The sequence below is a fragment of the Macaca nemestrina genome, chromosome 8 (assembly GCF_043159975.1).
Source record: "Macaca nemestrina isolate mMacNem1 chromosome 8, mMacNem.hap1, whole genome shotgun sequence".
Classification (NCBI taxonomy): Eukaryota; Metazoa; Chordata; class Mammalia; order Primates; family Cercopithecidae; genus Macaca; species Macaca nemestrina.
The window spans coordinates 40,524,859-40,541,001 of NC_092132.1; the positions used below are offsets into that span (position 1 = coordinate 40,524,859).

The window sequence follows — 16,143 nt, forward strand, 5'->3', positions numbered from 1 at the left end:
TGTATGGTCCCCTAGATCATGACCCATTCAATAAGGAAGAGAAGATACTGGGATGCATATTTCTCTTGTAAATATTTCCTGTGTAATTAAATATCCCACCTTAGAAACCATTCATGTTATCGGGTTCACAACATCCTGTTTAACAGAAAGTACAGTATCCTGATTAGATACCCTTAGATTGACTATAAGTAAGACAATTTTTAGTTATATCTTTTCCTATCCACCTACCCAGAGACGTAATTATAGGTGTGGCATTTATTGTCATGACCATATATTTTACTTGTCCTATAAAAGATAGAACAAATTAATATTATAACCATTATTTTTCTATAATGTTTTAAATGTACTCACCCTTGACAATTTTCATTGCAATAGAGATCTATGCAGATATTGAGCAGGCTGCTTCTTCCTGAAAGGAAATAAAAAGTTTCCATGAAAGCTTGGTTTAAGGATGTCAGTTGAGGAATACGTTCTTATAACTTAATTTTCCTCTACTGAGCCATGAAAATTAAAGGTATCAAGTTTAATGCTGATGCTGTGTTTATAAAAGCCTAACCTGATAATGCTGGTTAATTATGCAACTGAGGTCGTCTCTGACATTTTCCTCTGTTTTCCTATGGGTTAACACTTTTTCAGCATTTATTAACACTGCTGCTGTTCATGATGATAATGATAGCTAATAATTATTAAACACCTATAACTGGCCAAGTACTTAAGCCAAGTACTTACAATACATTATCTTACTGAGCTTCACAATGCTGTATAATAATCTCCATTTTGCAGATGAGAAACTGAGGCTTAAAAGCTATTAATACCATGTGCAAAAGTCATACAAGTGGCAGAACCAGGACTCAAACCCAGTTCGTGCCATCATCAAAGTATATGCTATTGGCCTCTACACCCTACTGCATCACTATGTCTTTTTAGTGGTTTAATTTTATGAATCAATGATACATCATTTATAGAAAAGTCAATGAATGCCCAGTATGTATATGCTGTAAACATTTTAACCCTGGACAGGTACTACAATGCTCTATAAATTTCACAATACTGCCACAAATATTGTGAAATACTGACAATGTACCAGATTAAAGTAATTTCAGCTTCAAAATATCTGTGTAATGTATGACCTTATTCTCAGAGCTTACCAGAGTGTGCATTTCTCTCATTTGAGATGAAGTTTTCTTTAAAAACGTTAATGCATGTTGTGGTCATTTTACAGAGATCTCCCTCGAAAACCAAGTGGCTAGATACAATTACATGCATGTTCCCGTAAAGAAAATAAACACAAGGAGAATCATATTATGCAATACAAGCTGAAAAATGAATATTGACTATCAGTAATGTCAATAATATTGTCAATATCTTTTAAAGATTATATTTCTCTTAAAACGATTAATGAAACAGGGTAGCAAGATGACATTTAAGGCTGCATTAGTTTGCTAGGGTTGCCATAATGAAATACCACAGGCTGGGTAGCTTAAGCAACGAAAATTTATTTTCTCAAAATTCTGTATGATAGGAGTCTAAGATCAAGGTGTCAGCAGATTTGGTTTCTTCTGAGGCCTCACTCCATGGCCTGCAGATGGCTGCCTTTCTGCTCTGTCCTCACATAGTCATTCTTCCCTCTGTGCATCTGCATCCTAATTTCCTCTTCTTATAAGGACACACATTGGATTAGGGCCCACCCATATGACCTCATTTTACCTTAATTTCCTCTATCCAAATCCAGTAGTATTAGGCATTAGCAATGGAACATGAATTTGGTGGGGCAGTTGTGGGTGGGAGGGACACAATTTAGCCCATAACAGAGGCATATCCTCATGATCACCCAGCAAGTAATAAAAATATTGCATTAGGCTGGTACCAAATAACCCTCTCCTTTTCTTGGTATAATTTCTTAAACACAAAAGTCATTAAATTATTCAAAAATAAAAAAGCAAAAATGCTCACAGAGAAGTAGTAATCCCTACCTCTCAAAAGGAAAACAAATCAGAAAGTGGTTAACAATTTACAAAATACAAAAATTTTCTCCCAAAAATTTCAGTTAAGTACTCTAAAAACCATCTCACATTATACAGCAAATAATTTTGACATATTATATATCAATTTTGGCAAAGAAAATTATATTTTCCTACAACTTTCATTATAAAAGCAAAGTTATAGCTCATAGGTATCAAGGATTCCCTTAACTTTATCTTCTGAAAGAGTCCTAGGAGGAGTCATCACTTATCTATTGTTTTTGGATTAGTTCCAGCAACCAACCCTTCAAATAGGCAAGTGATAAGTAGCTGTGACCCATGTGGTGCCTACATTGTATAGGGGTTACAGATTTGTTATTTTTGCAATTAATAAATGGTACAGCAGACATTCCTGAAATTTGTGGTTGGGAATCCACAGACCTAATTATTTCCAAATTCATCCTCATTCTTCATTTTTACTAGAATTTGGCAAAGAACATGCAGTAGCAATTTAAGATTGGGGTGTTTGATGGCATTAGGTAATGGTGATGATGGTAGGGTGAATATTTCAAGATTTTATAAACCAAGGGTATTTTTAATCATTATTAATCATTGCTTTAAATCATGGACCAATGAAGAACTTATAAATTCACACAAAATTTTACACCAATTTCAAAGGCTCTAAAGATTTCTTGAATACCAATGGACATCAGATTTAAAATATCTTGTATTATATTTAAAAAAAAAAGGGGGGGGTAAGAGACATCAATCTCAGCTCAGAGACTTAAGAGAGTTGAAAAGAGCCCAATTCCTGACTACATTAACACTAATCTCCACACTAATGGCCTAGAAGATGGTAAAGAGTATTGATCTCAAAGCATAAAAACTATTTACCTCAGTCTTTCCTACTACATACGATGGCTGGCTTTCAACAGAAAATGACAAAATATACAAAAGGTAAAACAAAACAACAACAACAAACTCCCGCAAGACAAAACAATTATCTGAAGCAGACTTAGATATGACACAGATATAAGAATTCCCTGGAGGTTATTTAAAATCACTATGATTAATGTGTTAAAAGATCTAATGGAAAAGGTGAACCACATGTAAAATCAGATGGTTAATTTCAGCAGAGTGATAAAAAGAATCAATAGAAGTGCTAGGAATGTAAAACACAGTAACAAAGTTGAAGAATGCATTCAATGAGCTGATTAGCAGGCTCCACGCAACCAACAAATAAGTAAATTTTGTTAGATCTGTACAGATCACCCAAATTGAAACACAAAGACAAAAAAAAAATTAAGGGTGGAGAGGGACAAAAACCAGAAGGGAGTATCCAAGAGCTATATTCTATTTGTTCCATCTCTTATTTGTTTCAGTTAAAAATATTTTTTATTTCCCTAGACTTTCTCTTTATTTCATGCATTATTTAGAAATAGGTGGTTTAATTTCCAAATATTGGAAGATTTTCAAATAACTTTAATTGGTTTCCAGTTTAACTCCAGTAAGTCCAAGAACATACTTATTTTTAATTTTATAATCCAGAATACAGTCTATCTTGATGAATTTTCCACATGCATTTGAGAAGAATGAGTATTCTCCTGTTGTTGGATAGTCTTCTAGAATGAGTATCAGAACAAACAGGTTAATAGTGCTGCTTGGGTTATCCACATCCTTCTTGATTTTCTACCTATTTGTTTTTTTCAATTACTGTAAAAGGGTGTTAGTGTCTCCAAGAATAATTGTGGATTTTTAAACTTTTACCATTCAGATATATTTTTTCTTTCAGTTATTTTAAAACTCTTTTGTTATGTGAATGCACATTTAATTTGGCATGTTTTCTTGGAGAATGATTCCTTTTGCAAACTTCTAGAAAAAAACATGGAAAATCCATGTGATCTTGAGATAGGCAAAAAATATTGAGATACAACATCAAAAACACCAGCTATAAAATGAAAACATGATAAATAAAATTTTATCCAATGTTGAAATGATTTCTCTTTAAAAGACAATCTTAAGAAAAGTTTTTAAAAGCCACAGAGTATGACAAAATCTTTGCAAAACATATCTGACAAAGGACTTGTATCTAGAATATACAAAAATCTCTCAAAATTCAACCACAAGAAAATCTAATTTTAAAAATGGGCAAAAGATATAAATATACACTTAACCAAAGACGAGATGCAGAGGGCCAAAAGGCATATAAAAAGTTACTCAGAATCATTGGTAATTAGATAAATGCAAAATTAAACCACAATGAACTATCACTATATACTTATAAGAATGATAGTATAGCTAGTATTAGAATGTATAATATTATACAAACTGCAATCTCACTCACACATATTTACTCAAGTAATTGAAAGTATACATTCACACAAAAACCTGTGAGAGTATTTATAGCAGCTTTATTCACAACCCCCTAAAACTGGAAACAACCCAGATGTCCTTCAATGGGAGAATGGATAAACAGTGTTATATCCACACACAGTCTCTATTTCTCTACTTAAAAATAAAAAGAAGCAAACCATTGATCTATGCAACAACATAAATAAATCTTAAATGCATTTTTCAAAGTGAAAGATGCCAAAATCAAAAGGCTATTAATGAATTATTCCATTCATATGAAATTCTTCAAAAGGCAAATCTAAAGGGATAGAAATCAGATGAGTGTTAGACAGGGATAAAGTGTTGGAGAGGGGTTGACTACAAAGGGATAGCGTGAAAGAATTCAGGGGGCCATGGAAACATCCTGTATGGTACTGCATTGGTAAATATATAACTTTATGCATTTGTTAAAATCCATAGAAATATATGCCACAAAGAATGTATCTTACTCTACAGAAATTTTTTTAATGTAAGCAGATTATCAGGGGACCCCAAGATGGAATGTAGACCATGACAAATGTACCATGTAAGATATTAACATTAGGGGAAGCTGGGTGAAGACTATTTGGGAACTCTGCTATCTCACAACAGATATGGGCAAAAAAATAATAATCTGAATAGACATTCCACAAAAGAAGACATACAAATGGCAAACAGACATGTGAAAAAATGCTCAACATAACTAATTAGCAGAGAACCACAAATAAAGCTACAATGAGGTGTCATCTCAATCCAGTTAAAATGACTCTTATCCAAAAGACAGGAAATTTAAAATGGCTCTTATCCAAAAGACAGGAAATAATGAGTGCTGGTGAAGAAATGGAGAAAGGAGAACATTTGTACACTTCTGGGAATGTGAATTAGTACAGAACTATATAGAATAGTATGGAGATTCCTCAAAAAACTAAATATAAAACTACCATATGTTCCAACAATCCCACTGCTGAGTATAAATCCAAAAGCAAGGAAATTAGCATATCAAAGAGATAGCTGCACTTATATGTTTATTGTAGTATTCACAATAGCTAAGATATACAATCAACCTATGTCCATCAATGGATGAATGGATAAAGAAAATGTGGTGTATATACACAATGGAACACTATTCAGCTATAAAAAAAGAGATCCTGTCATTTGTAACAACATGGATGGAACTGGAGGCCATTATGTTAAGTGAAATAAGCCAGGCACAGAAAAATAAATATCATATGTTCTCGCTCATATGTGGTAACTTTAAAAAGTTGAACTCATGGAAATAGAGAGTAGAATGATGGTTGCCAGAGGTTCAGAAGGTTATCAAGATAGGGAATAAAGTGGGGATGGTTGATGGGTACAAAAATACAGTTAGATAGAATGAATAATGTCTAGTATTCAGTAGCACAATAGGGTGACTATAGTTAATAATGTATATTTTAAAATAATTAAAAGAGTGGAATTAGAATGTTCCTAATACAAAGAAAGATAAATGCTTAAGGGGATGGATACGCCAATTACCCAGATTTGATCATTACACATTGTAGGCCTGTATCAAAACACAATATGTACCCCAGAAATATATTCAACTGTTATGAACTTATAATAATTAAAAAATATTTTAAAGCTACCTGGTTGTATCATTGTCACTTAATATAACACCCTAACACCAAAAGAGAAAGAAGACCATAATCTTATAACAAAGTTCCCCAAATTTACTAAAAACAATTTTTTAAAAAGGTTTTAGCAGTCCATTAGAGCTGCAAAAACACCAGTTTTACATATCCTTTTCTGACACATTTTAAATAATTATTTAAAGGGTATCTGTCTAGGAGGTGCTTAGGGAGGTTTCTGAATGAATAAATGAGCTAAGAAATTCTCAAACTCAACTCATCATCTTTCTCTTAGCCCCAGTTCCATCTTCTAACTAATTTCACCATTTTAATTAATGATGATTTTATCCTCTCAGTGCCCCAGGCTCAAAATGTTGGCATCTTTTTAAGCTCTAGGTTTTCATCTCAACACTTCTCCCCACCCTACATACATCAAGTCACCAACCATGCCATTTCTATCCAGATAAATCTTCCTTTAGCTATTACCCTGATCATGGCATGATTATGTTCTAAAACTGTCAGTGATACACCATTTCCTACTAAACAAATTGCAATCTCTTCAGGGCATTTAATGGCTCCTCACATTTACCAATACAAGCAAGTTGAATCGTTCAATATTTCCCAAGGATAGTATCCATTTTCAGATATTTCATGCCATTGTTATTGCTATTTGTCTACTAGAATATGCTTTTCCTGTCTATTCATAGAAATCCAACTATCTTAATTCACATTCCATGTTCTTCATAAAGCTGCTCCTAATTCCCTGGAAACTGGATGGAAATTCCCATCCCCTCCAAAACTCTATACTTAATTTTGTTTGAACTGCTGTTATGAATCTGATCACATTTTCACCTTGCATTATGATTATTTAACCATCTGATTTATTGTCTCATTAGATTGTAAGCAAAATAAAAAACTGGGGCTGTGATTCATCTTTATTCTTTATATTGCTTACTGGACCAAGAAAAATGTCTGATGCATGGCCACAAGACATTAAATATTTTCTGAATGAATAAATAAATGAGATATCAATGGGTGAATTAGTGAATACTGACCAAATTGTGATGGGGAAGGAGGTAAAGTTTGGACTGAAGATTTCTTTTTAAAAAATAAGTCATTCCTTCTCTCCTATAAAAAAAAAAATTGGAGAAGAAAATCAGCTAAATAGAGAAGAATATCAATGGTTCTTCACAAAGTCTGTGGCTACTGGACCTACTATTTTAGTCACAGGCACATTGCTAACTCTGTAGTTTCTTCAAGGAACTTCTGTGAAAACAGAGAGTGGCAGCCAACTGTCCTCAGTCTTCAGAACTGACTTTGTGAGCTCTGGCAATGGCTACTCTGATTCTTATGAATATAAGATCTTCTATCAGCTTCCATGTACTGAAAATAAAAGTATTATAAAGACTTATCTCTTTTACATAAAAGAAACTAGACTGTACAGAAAGAACACTAGAGAATTTACCCCAGATAATAGCAGTCTCAGTAAAAAGTACCTGCTGACCCACACAAAATTAAGACATCACATACATTAAAGATACACATCAAATTAGATTCTAATACTCCAGATGACACTCTTCTTTATTATGCATGACTGAAAGCAAAAGCCTGTGAGTGACAGATATTTTCTTAAGCAGCCATAGGTAAAAGATAATTTATGGCTCAAACAACTAATTTAAATCCCACATTGAATGTTCTAAACAAGACATGTGTGCATTTTTTTAAAAGACAAATTCTTCCTCAATGCTATTTTCCTGCTGTGAAATATTTTGTATATTTACACAAAATTACTTGAAATTTTTCACTTTGATGGGCAGATCTTGCCTAAAACCATTTATGAACATAAGAAAAATAAAATAACCTCGACTGCTTCTGCTGGTTTTTTCATGGAATATGTCAATGGTCCTAGCCAACCTAACCATATTCATATGGTGGCTAATGTTGGAGAAGTCAGAACCTAGTGCTGAAATACCAATAACCTCCCTGTATGTTATTAAGTCTGGCCTTTAACATGTTGGATTTAACACATCCAATGTTCTTCTCTCCTTTCACACAACACGAATTTAACATATCTATACTTACCTTTTAATACTTTCATTTTTTCTTGGATAAAACACAAAAGTTGAATGTTTCAAAATTCAACATATATAGATATAGATACATATTCTAAGGACAGCCAAACTTTTCAGTGGACTCACAAATCATTGTCTGATGCCATTTAGTTGCCCTTTTTATAGCTCTGAACATATGGGCAAAGAACTTACTATTTCTGAATTATAATATTTTATATGTACAGCCCAACTCTTTAAATGGCTACGTTGCAGCTTTCTCCAAACTCACCTCTACTTTTAAATCACTGAATTCTATATAAGCATCCTGAAAGGGTTATAATATTTTATACCAATAAATCTAGAATACACTTTTACACAAATTTGAATTTACACTAAAGGCATAATAATCTTTAAAGGCCTTATCCTAAATACCACTGAGTCCTCACTTTAAGAAACATTGCAATTTTAAAAAGGAAGAGTTTTTAAAGGAATTCTCTAGTGAATCCTTTTGCAAAGTGAGTAATCACATTCCAACTTATCTGTTTTGTAAGTTGGGAAACAAGATTCTTGCTTCTGTATCTCTGGTAGAGGAGATGAGATGGAGGGCAAAGAGCATCTCTTGGATGGCCCAAGAGGAAAGGGTGAGATGAGAGGAGAGAGAGCAGCCCGGGTTCTCTCCCTGGAAAGTTAAATGTCAGCAGGGTTAGGCCTTGCCAATATAAATACAATCACAATGATGGTATAAAAAGACATGCATTTTCACCTCTATTGACTTTTCACGTTCATGGGATAATTATTGTAACATTTTCTTAAAGGGCAAAAAGCTTTTGATGATGAATACATCTCATTACATGGAATTTTACGTGTAATCCTTACATGAATCTCATTGTAATTCAATGGATGAATTACGTGTTAATGCTAGCATAACAAGCCTTTAACCTATTTGACTTAATTACAGACATATCATCAGATTTACTGGGAAAAGGTTTCTTCCCTGTGCTCTAAAAAGTCTTTTCACTTTTTTTAACCCTTTGGTTAAATCTTTGGAAGTTCCTGTTACAATCTCTTCCTACTACTTGCTATAAACTTTGTCCATAGGAACGGGGAGGACAGAATGGAGAGCACATCATTTTGCTTTGTGGATGTCTATCTAGGTATTGAGGGTTCCAGTATCTCTGGTCCCTTATGGGCAAAGTCTTTTTCAAATCAAAGAATGTAGTGAAATAGAATGAACTTTGGATGGGAGTTAGAAATCTGGCTCCTCTGACAGTCACTAATAGGGTAGCTTTAGAGAAGTCAATTAACCAGCAGGAACCTCTTTTATGTTAAATGGAGAAAATATACTCACCTGCCTAGTCACAGGGTTTTGCTGAAGACCCCAATGATATAATGTAAGTTTTTGAAATAGTGCTATATAAACAATAAAACATAATACAACTAGAGAGTATTGAGGAAGAATAAGAGGGAAAAAAAACAAAGGAGGAGGAGAGAAAGAGAAAACAAAGGAGAGAGTAGAAGAAGAAAAGAAAGAGGGATAAAGGGAAGAGAAGGAAGAAAGGCCAATGAAAGGACCTCACATTCGAAGAGTGAGGATTCGAGTTTTATATGTGTTGTTAGTGTAAGTTGCCTTCACATGCACCTCCTCTCAGGGTACTTTGAACATGCAGTGTTGACAGTTGACTTGTGTTCCCTTCAAAATTCCCATGTTGGAGTTCTGACCCCCAGTACCTCAAAATGTGACCTTATTTGAAAACAGGGTTATCGCAGATATAATCAGTTAAGATGAGGTCATACTGAGTAGATTGAGCCCCTGATCTAATACGACAGGCATTCTTATAGCCCAGGGAAATCTGGACACACGCACAGAAAATCCCTCTTTTCTTTCAATATCCCGGTTGCTAACACCCATAGGCTGAAGCACTTCACATGTCTGAGCCCAGAGCCAAGAGACAGACCATCATCATGAGGCCATAAACGTATAATTTTATTAGAAAAGATGGAAAAATTGGGACCAATAATGTGATCTGCCACAACCACTACACTCAATTACCTCAACATCAGCTTCAGAGGAGAAAGGTAAGGGCCACGGGATATGTGAGCCTCCACAGGACCTCACAAAGGAATAGATTCATGGATGGGGGATCTGAGGTTTTAGATAATAACCTGATAATGGTGCTGATGCAGAATCCACTGTTGCTGTGACTCAGGTTCTCTTGGTAGTATCCTAAGAATAAAGTAAACTTAGAACCAAAGGTGTATTTGTAGGATCTATTCATGACTGTTTTATATCCTGGTGCAATGAAATTGAAGACTCAGAATTATAAACATTTTTTGTGATCAATGGTACTGACATGACCAGAGGACACTGGACAGATAAGGGTCCTCAAGATCACCACAGGTACTGGGGATGTGACTTACCTGGTCTTTCATTCTATAAATATTTATTTATATGAGCCATGAGAGGTCCCAGCTTTTGAACTTGTAGGAGAAAGGCATAACCAAGAGATGATTCAATGCAGATTCCTACTGAAATGGGAGTTGTGATCCTATAAATGAGAGCATTACGTGGATCATTTCTGCATAGTGTCATTTCAGTAAAGTTCCTAAGGAAATGCACTCCAGGCATGGTATATTGGCAATTATTCTGCATCACTCTTTAAATCATTTGAAGACATGCCATGGCTTCACCCATATTAATTTCAACTGCCTTTGATATAGTTATTGGTCAATGCTCCCAGGCTGCATGGAGGTGCATGATCTGCAAAACGTCAAAAGAGAAGTCCTCCAACTAACGTAAAATTTTCATTTCACCTGCACACCTTTTGTTACTGTTGTAAGTCAAGGCTGTTTCCCAGGCATGAAATAAATGGTGGAAAGGGAGGTCAGGCCAAAATGAACAGCCTGCATTGCAGAACACACTTTATTTGGGATATAGCAGCAGAGCACTTGTTGGCTGGAAGCATATGTGGCATGAGGTGCTAAATTTCATTAGCCAAGAATCCATAGTGCAGTGCAGTCTGCCTTTCCGGTATTCATTGTTTTAAAGCAAACAATAGCATTCAGAGCATGACAATATATCCACATACTGGAATGAGTGGTTATGTAGCTATAGCTATACATTAGAAATTATTTCAGAGATCAGCAGTATTACAACAAATCAGCACTTTAAAGCACCTTATTAAATATGCAATACGTGTACTTCCAGAAATAAAGAATGAATAGAACACCCATGGAACACATAACAAGGATACTTAACTCAGGACAAACAACTAATCTGAGACTTGAAGATTAAAGTCCTATTGAAATAGGAAAGAATTAGAAGAAAAACTGTGTTGGGGGCATGAAGGTAAGAAGTTGCAGAGTTTTCATGATAGGGATAATTTGTGCCTTACTACAAGGTGAGGACCCAGTAAATTTTTGCTCAATGAAATAAAGGGAGATCGGCCGGGCGCGGTGGCTCAAGCCTGTAATCCCAGCACTTTGGAAGGCCGAGACGGGCGGATCACGAGGTCAGGAGATCGAGACCATCCTGGCTAATATGGTGAAACCCCGTCTCTACTAAAAATACAAAAAACTAGCCGGGCGAGGTGGTGGGCGCCTGTAGTCCCAGCTACTCGGGAGGCTGAGGCAGGAGAATGGCGCAAACCCGGGAGGCGGAGCTTGTAGTGAGCTGAGATCCGGCCACTGCACTCCAGCCTGGGCGACAAAGCGAGACTCTGTCTCAAAAAAAAAAAAAAAAAAAAGAAATAAAGGGAGATCATAGTTGAGCACAGAGTGCAAGCTAAAAAAGAGTGGGAAGTGAGGGTGAGACAGAAGTGGAGGCATGCTCTAATGGGCTCAGTTGTAGAATGGTGACTCTAGCTATTCTGTGAAGAGCACTGTAGAGAGGCATGGGAAGCAGAAGCAGAGAAGCCAGACAGGAGGCTACTGCAGCCATTCCAAGTTCTTGGAGAGACAGAGGACTCAACTAGTGATTGAGTGTGGAATGTGAGGATATCTTGAGGAAGGGTTACACAGTGCCATCTTAGATTTAATGAGGATGGAGGCACTGTGGCAGAGTTTCTAAACCTCGCCCCAAGTTACAGGAGCATATGGGAAGAAAGACCAAAGTGTGGTGTGCCAGTAGACTCATCCTGAAAGAAGTTCTCTTTGTTGAGTTCTTTTTTTTAACTTACATTTTTTTTAATTCTAAAGTTACGGGGTACATATGCAGAATGTGCAGGTTTGTTACATAGGTAAACATGTGCCATGGTGGTTTGCTGCACCTTTCAACCCATCACCTAGGTATTAAGCCAAGTATGCATTAGCTCTTTTTCCTAATGCTCTCCCTCCCTCAACCCCCACTCCCAATAGGCCCCAGTGTGTGTTGTTGCCCTCCCTGTGTCCATCGGTTCTCATTGTTCAGCTCCCACTTATAAGTGAGAACATGTGATGTTTGGTTTTCTGTTCCTGCATTAGTTTGCTGAGAATAATGACTTCCAGCTCCATTCATGTCCCTGCAAAGGACATCATTGCATTCCTTTTTATGCCTGCATAGTATCTCATGGTATATACGTACCACATTTTCTTTAACCAGTCTATCATAGATGGGCATTTCAGTTGATTCCATGTCTTTGCTATTGTAAATAGTGCTGCAATGAACATTTGCATGCATGTATCATAGTAATAGAATGATTTCTATTCCTTTGGGTATATACCCAGTAATGGGATTGCTGGGTCAAATGGTATTTCTGGTTCTAGATCTTTGAGGAATTGCCACACCGTCTGTCTTCCACAGTGGTTGAACTAATCTAAAGGACAAGGAGGAGTTCATCAGAAAGTGGTAGAGCCCTTGTTTCTTGTGCATCTGCAGGTCAGCAGGGGCAGCTCTGCCTCAGGCGATGGGGGCTGAGGGCCCCTTGCTGAAGGTCTGTGCTTCGACTGGAGTGGCTCTCTCTACATGATCTCATTCTGTGGTCTGGGCTAAAGGGGCAGCCCTTATATGGCAGTACCTCTCCTCGTGGCAATAGCAGAAGCCCAAAAGGACAAATAGAAACATGAAAGACTTGGAACTCACATGGAACCAGCACACTATCACTCCTGCCCATATGCCACTGGCCAAGGCAAGTCACATGACCAAGGCCAAATTCAAGGGGCCAAGGGATGGGAGCTACATTCTACCTTTAGTGCACATGTGTTTATATAGCAAAAAGTACAACTGCAGGAGTGGGGACTAGGGAGTGGTGCAGAATGGGCTCGATAACTCTAGCCACCACAAAGAGCATCCAGAGATAATGTACATGAACAAAGAGTGTATGAGATAATAAACCAGAGATCAGTTTGACTCAGCTTTAGAGCACAATGGAGGAAGGAAAGGGAGTGAGAAAGTGGGATGCAGAACAGTGGGCCTGAGTTGCAATGAAGGCTTTTCTCAAGTCATGGAAGGGAAGGAAGTGCTACTGTGCAAAGGAGCACAGTGTGCCCTGGGAGCAGGTGCAGGCACATTGGCTCTTAGCCAGTCTCAGGGAGTTTTGGAAGAGACTTACCAGACAAAGGGAGTGCCGCAGGCCTAGACTGTGGAATTGCAAGCCCTTTACCAAAGCTGGAGCCCATTGACTGAAGGCACATTGTCTTTGTGGCCCTGCAATGCCTATTTTGACAGAGTTTATACTTAAGCAAAGTAACCAGGCTCTTCTGTTGTGATTTGGTGGATAATGTGAAAGGTCCTCTGTCCCCTAAAATAATCATCCCACACATCTAGGAAGCCAATGGAGTCCAGGATGTGTTGCACTAAAACAGAAAAGAGGGAGGAGTCTGGCTTCCCTGCTGTTCTGAGCACAGCCCACCCCATGGCAGGGGCTCCAGCAGGATTAAACTGTTTGTTCTCCTATCAGCAGGCTAGTTAATCCTCCAAAACCCTTGCCAGAAATATGCACACAGTAAACACTCTGTTCTGTAAGAACTGTCTGTCCCAACAAAAGCCAAAAGAGAACATCTACTCCCTTGTAGATCTGAACACATCTTAGTCCCCTTTCTCTGCAATTACCAGAGGTGATAATTGGTCTCCAAAAATAACGGCAGATTTCACAAGCCTACTAACTCCCCTCTTTTTTATTATCCAAGTACAAGTACATATTACATATACATATGATTGAGTGAGGCCAACACACTCTAGAGAGTTGCTTGAGGTCACATTGAGTCAGTGGCTCAGTGCGGATTAGAAAAGCCTCATGCCCTGTCTGGTCTCCAATCCTTTTAATTTAACCACAGAACAAGTTGCCATATGAACAAAACATAAAAAGCATTAACCTCTGGTAAGTTACATTTATTTTCTTGTGCATTTGGCATTTATTTGGGTTGTTTCAATTTGTGTGTCTCAGTATATAGAGTTTTGCACATTGTCCTCTGATTTCTGGGTCTTTTATTTCTGTTGGTATTTCTCTGATTCTTTAGTTAGAATTACTATTTTCCATTTCAATAAAAGTTGTCTTGAGATCTGTCCTTTGCTTTGGTGTCACTGCAACGTGAAATTTAGCAGGATTGTTTCCACTCCACACTGAGACAGCAAGTCATTTCAGCATCAGCCATTCTTGGTCAACTAATGTGAATGCTTCCTAGGAGGACAAAATGATTTTAACAGTGATTTCACATCTTTCCTCAGGCCATTTCTGTCCCCGGTGAAAGGCTTTGGCCTTTAAATAGGCCCTAACGTTTTCCCCCATTCACAATGTAGTTGGTGTCAGTTTAAGTCTTTGCTGCATTTCAAGCCTATGCATGCCTGCAGTTAATTTTCTTTTGAATCAGAGGTGTTGACTTCAGTGAGACAGCACCACAGGCTGGACACGGTGGTCCCAGAGCTGTCAGCAGGCTCCATTCTGAAAAAAACAGAAATGAACCCCAGAAAATAAAAGGCTTCACTTGATACAATCTAAGCAGCCCCTATGTATCTGCTTTGCCTAACTGCCAAGCTATGTGGTGAGATTCATAGACTGCCTAAATACAAATGAGCATAAAAATGAGCCCAATTCCCTTTGCCACAGCATGTTTTCCAAAAGTTTAAAATTCACGTGAGAAATATGAACAGTTCCCTATTTCTAAGGATTACTATTAAATGATTATGTTGAGCTGGATAAAACAAACAGCATCACAACAATATCTAACAATTTGTTATATCATAAAATAGCCAGGTTTCTAAATTTGAAAGAAAATCATTACGTGTAACTGGGATGCCGTAGACAGCTTCATGACCGTCCACATCTAAGGACATTCTTGCCTGCCATGCTAGCATGGCTGGCACTAAAATGAGGCAGTCATTTCAAGAGCGAAATTTAAGGGGTACCAAAAACTCAGTAGTCAAGATACATATTTTAATGCGATATTTAAAAAACAAAATTACTGCAAAAAATTCATGATAAAAAAATATTAAAATAAATCAATCAAAGTGGATTGATTGTAAAGTTACTGCCCTTCAGAGGGGTACAAAAATCACAGGAAGGACAGAAAGAAACACGTCATCAGTTTGAAATGTCTAGTTGTTGGGGGCACATTCTGTATTTTTCCAAGGACTTTAAAAAGAGATAAATTCATGATTATTCAGTGTTGTGTTTTATGATATCTACCTTACATTAAACAGGACGGGGAAATTGGGGAAGAAGAGAAAGTCTATAGGAAAAGGAAAAAGAAGCGTAAGAGCTACTCAGGTGGTCATTCATCTTGATCTGTTCCCTCTACTTCGGGCCCCCTACCTTGAAGGGGAGATGACATTCTCTGGTTTCCAGCCATGCCGGGCCATCAGCCTCCTTCCTTTATTCATCAGCCTCCTACCCTGGGATTTATCAACATGTTCATGCCATAGCTCAGCACTCACTGAAAGCCTGGCTTTCCAGACCAAGAAGATGTGGAAAGTGACAGCAATAGTTCAGGTCGTTGGGCAAAAATTCTTGGCCAAAATTTTCCTGAGAACCATCCAATGGGTTATATCAACCATTAAAATTGTATTTGGAGACAGTGGAGAAAAGAATGTCAGTTATGAAAAGATCAGGTGTTATAATGTGTGCTATATAATATTCAAGTGTGAAGTGTTATCCATCACAGTCATGAGAATGGGTAAAGTCCACACACAGAGTACTGCTTAGGAAGAGGAAGTCCCTGAGCAGAGGACAAGCATGCGTCTAT

At 37.2% G+C, this 16,143-nt stretch overlaps 1 long non-coding RNA gene across 1 annotated transcript in view; it reads right to left on the bottom strand.

Moving 5' to 3' along the window:
- Positions 1-351: 351 nt before the first annotated feature.
- Positions 352-16,143, bottom strand: part of LOC139355658 (uncharacterized) — a 201,243-nt gene continuing 185,451 nt past the window's right edge. The window contains exon 3 of the long non-coding RNA XR_011606474.1: positions 352-409. This is a non-coding gene — a long non-coding RNA (uncharacterized lncRNA). The remainder of the gene's footprint in view (positions 410-16,143) is intronic.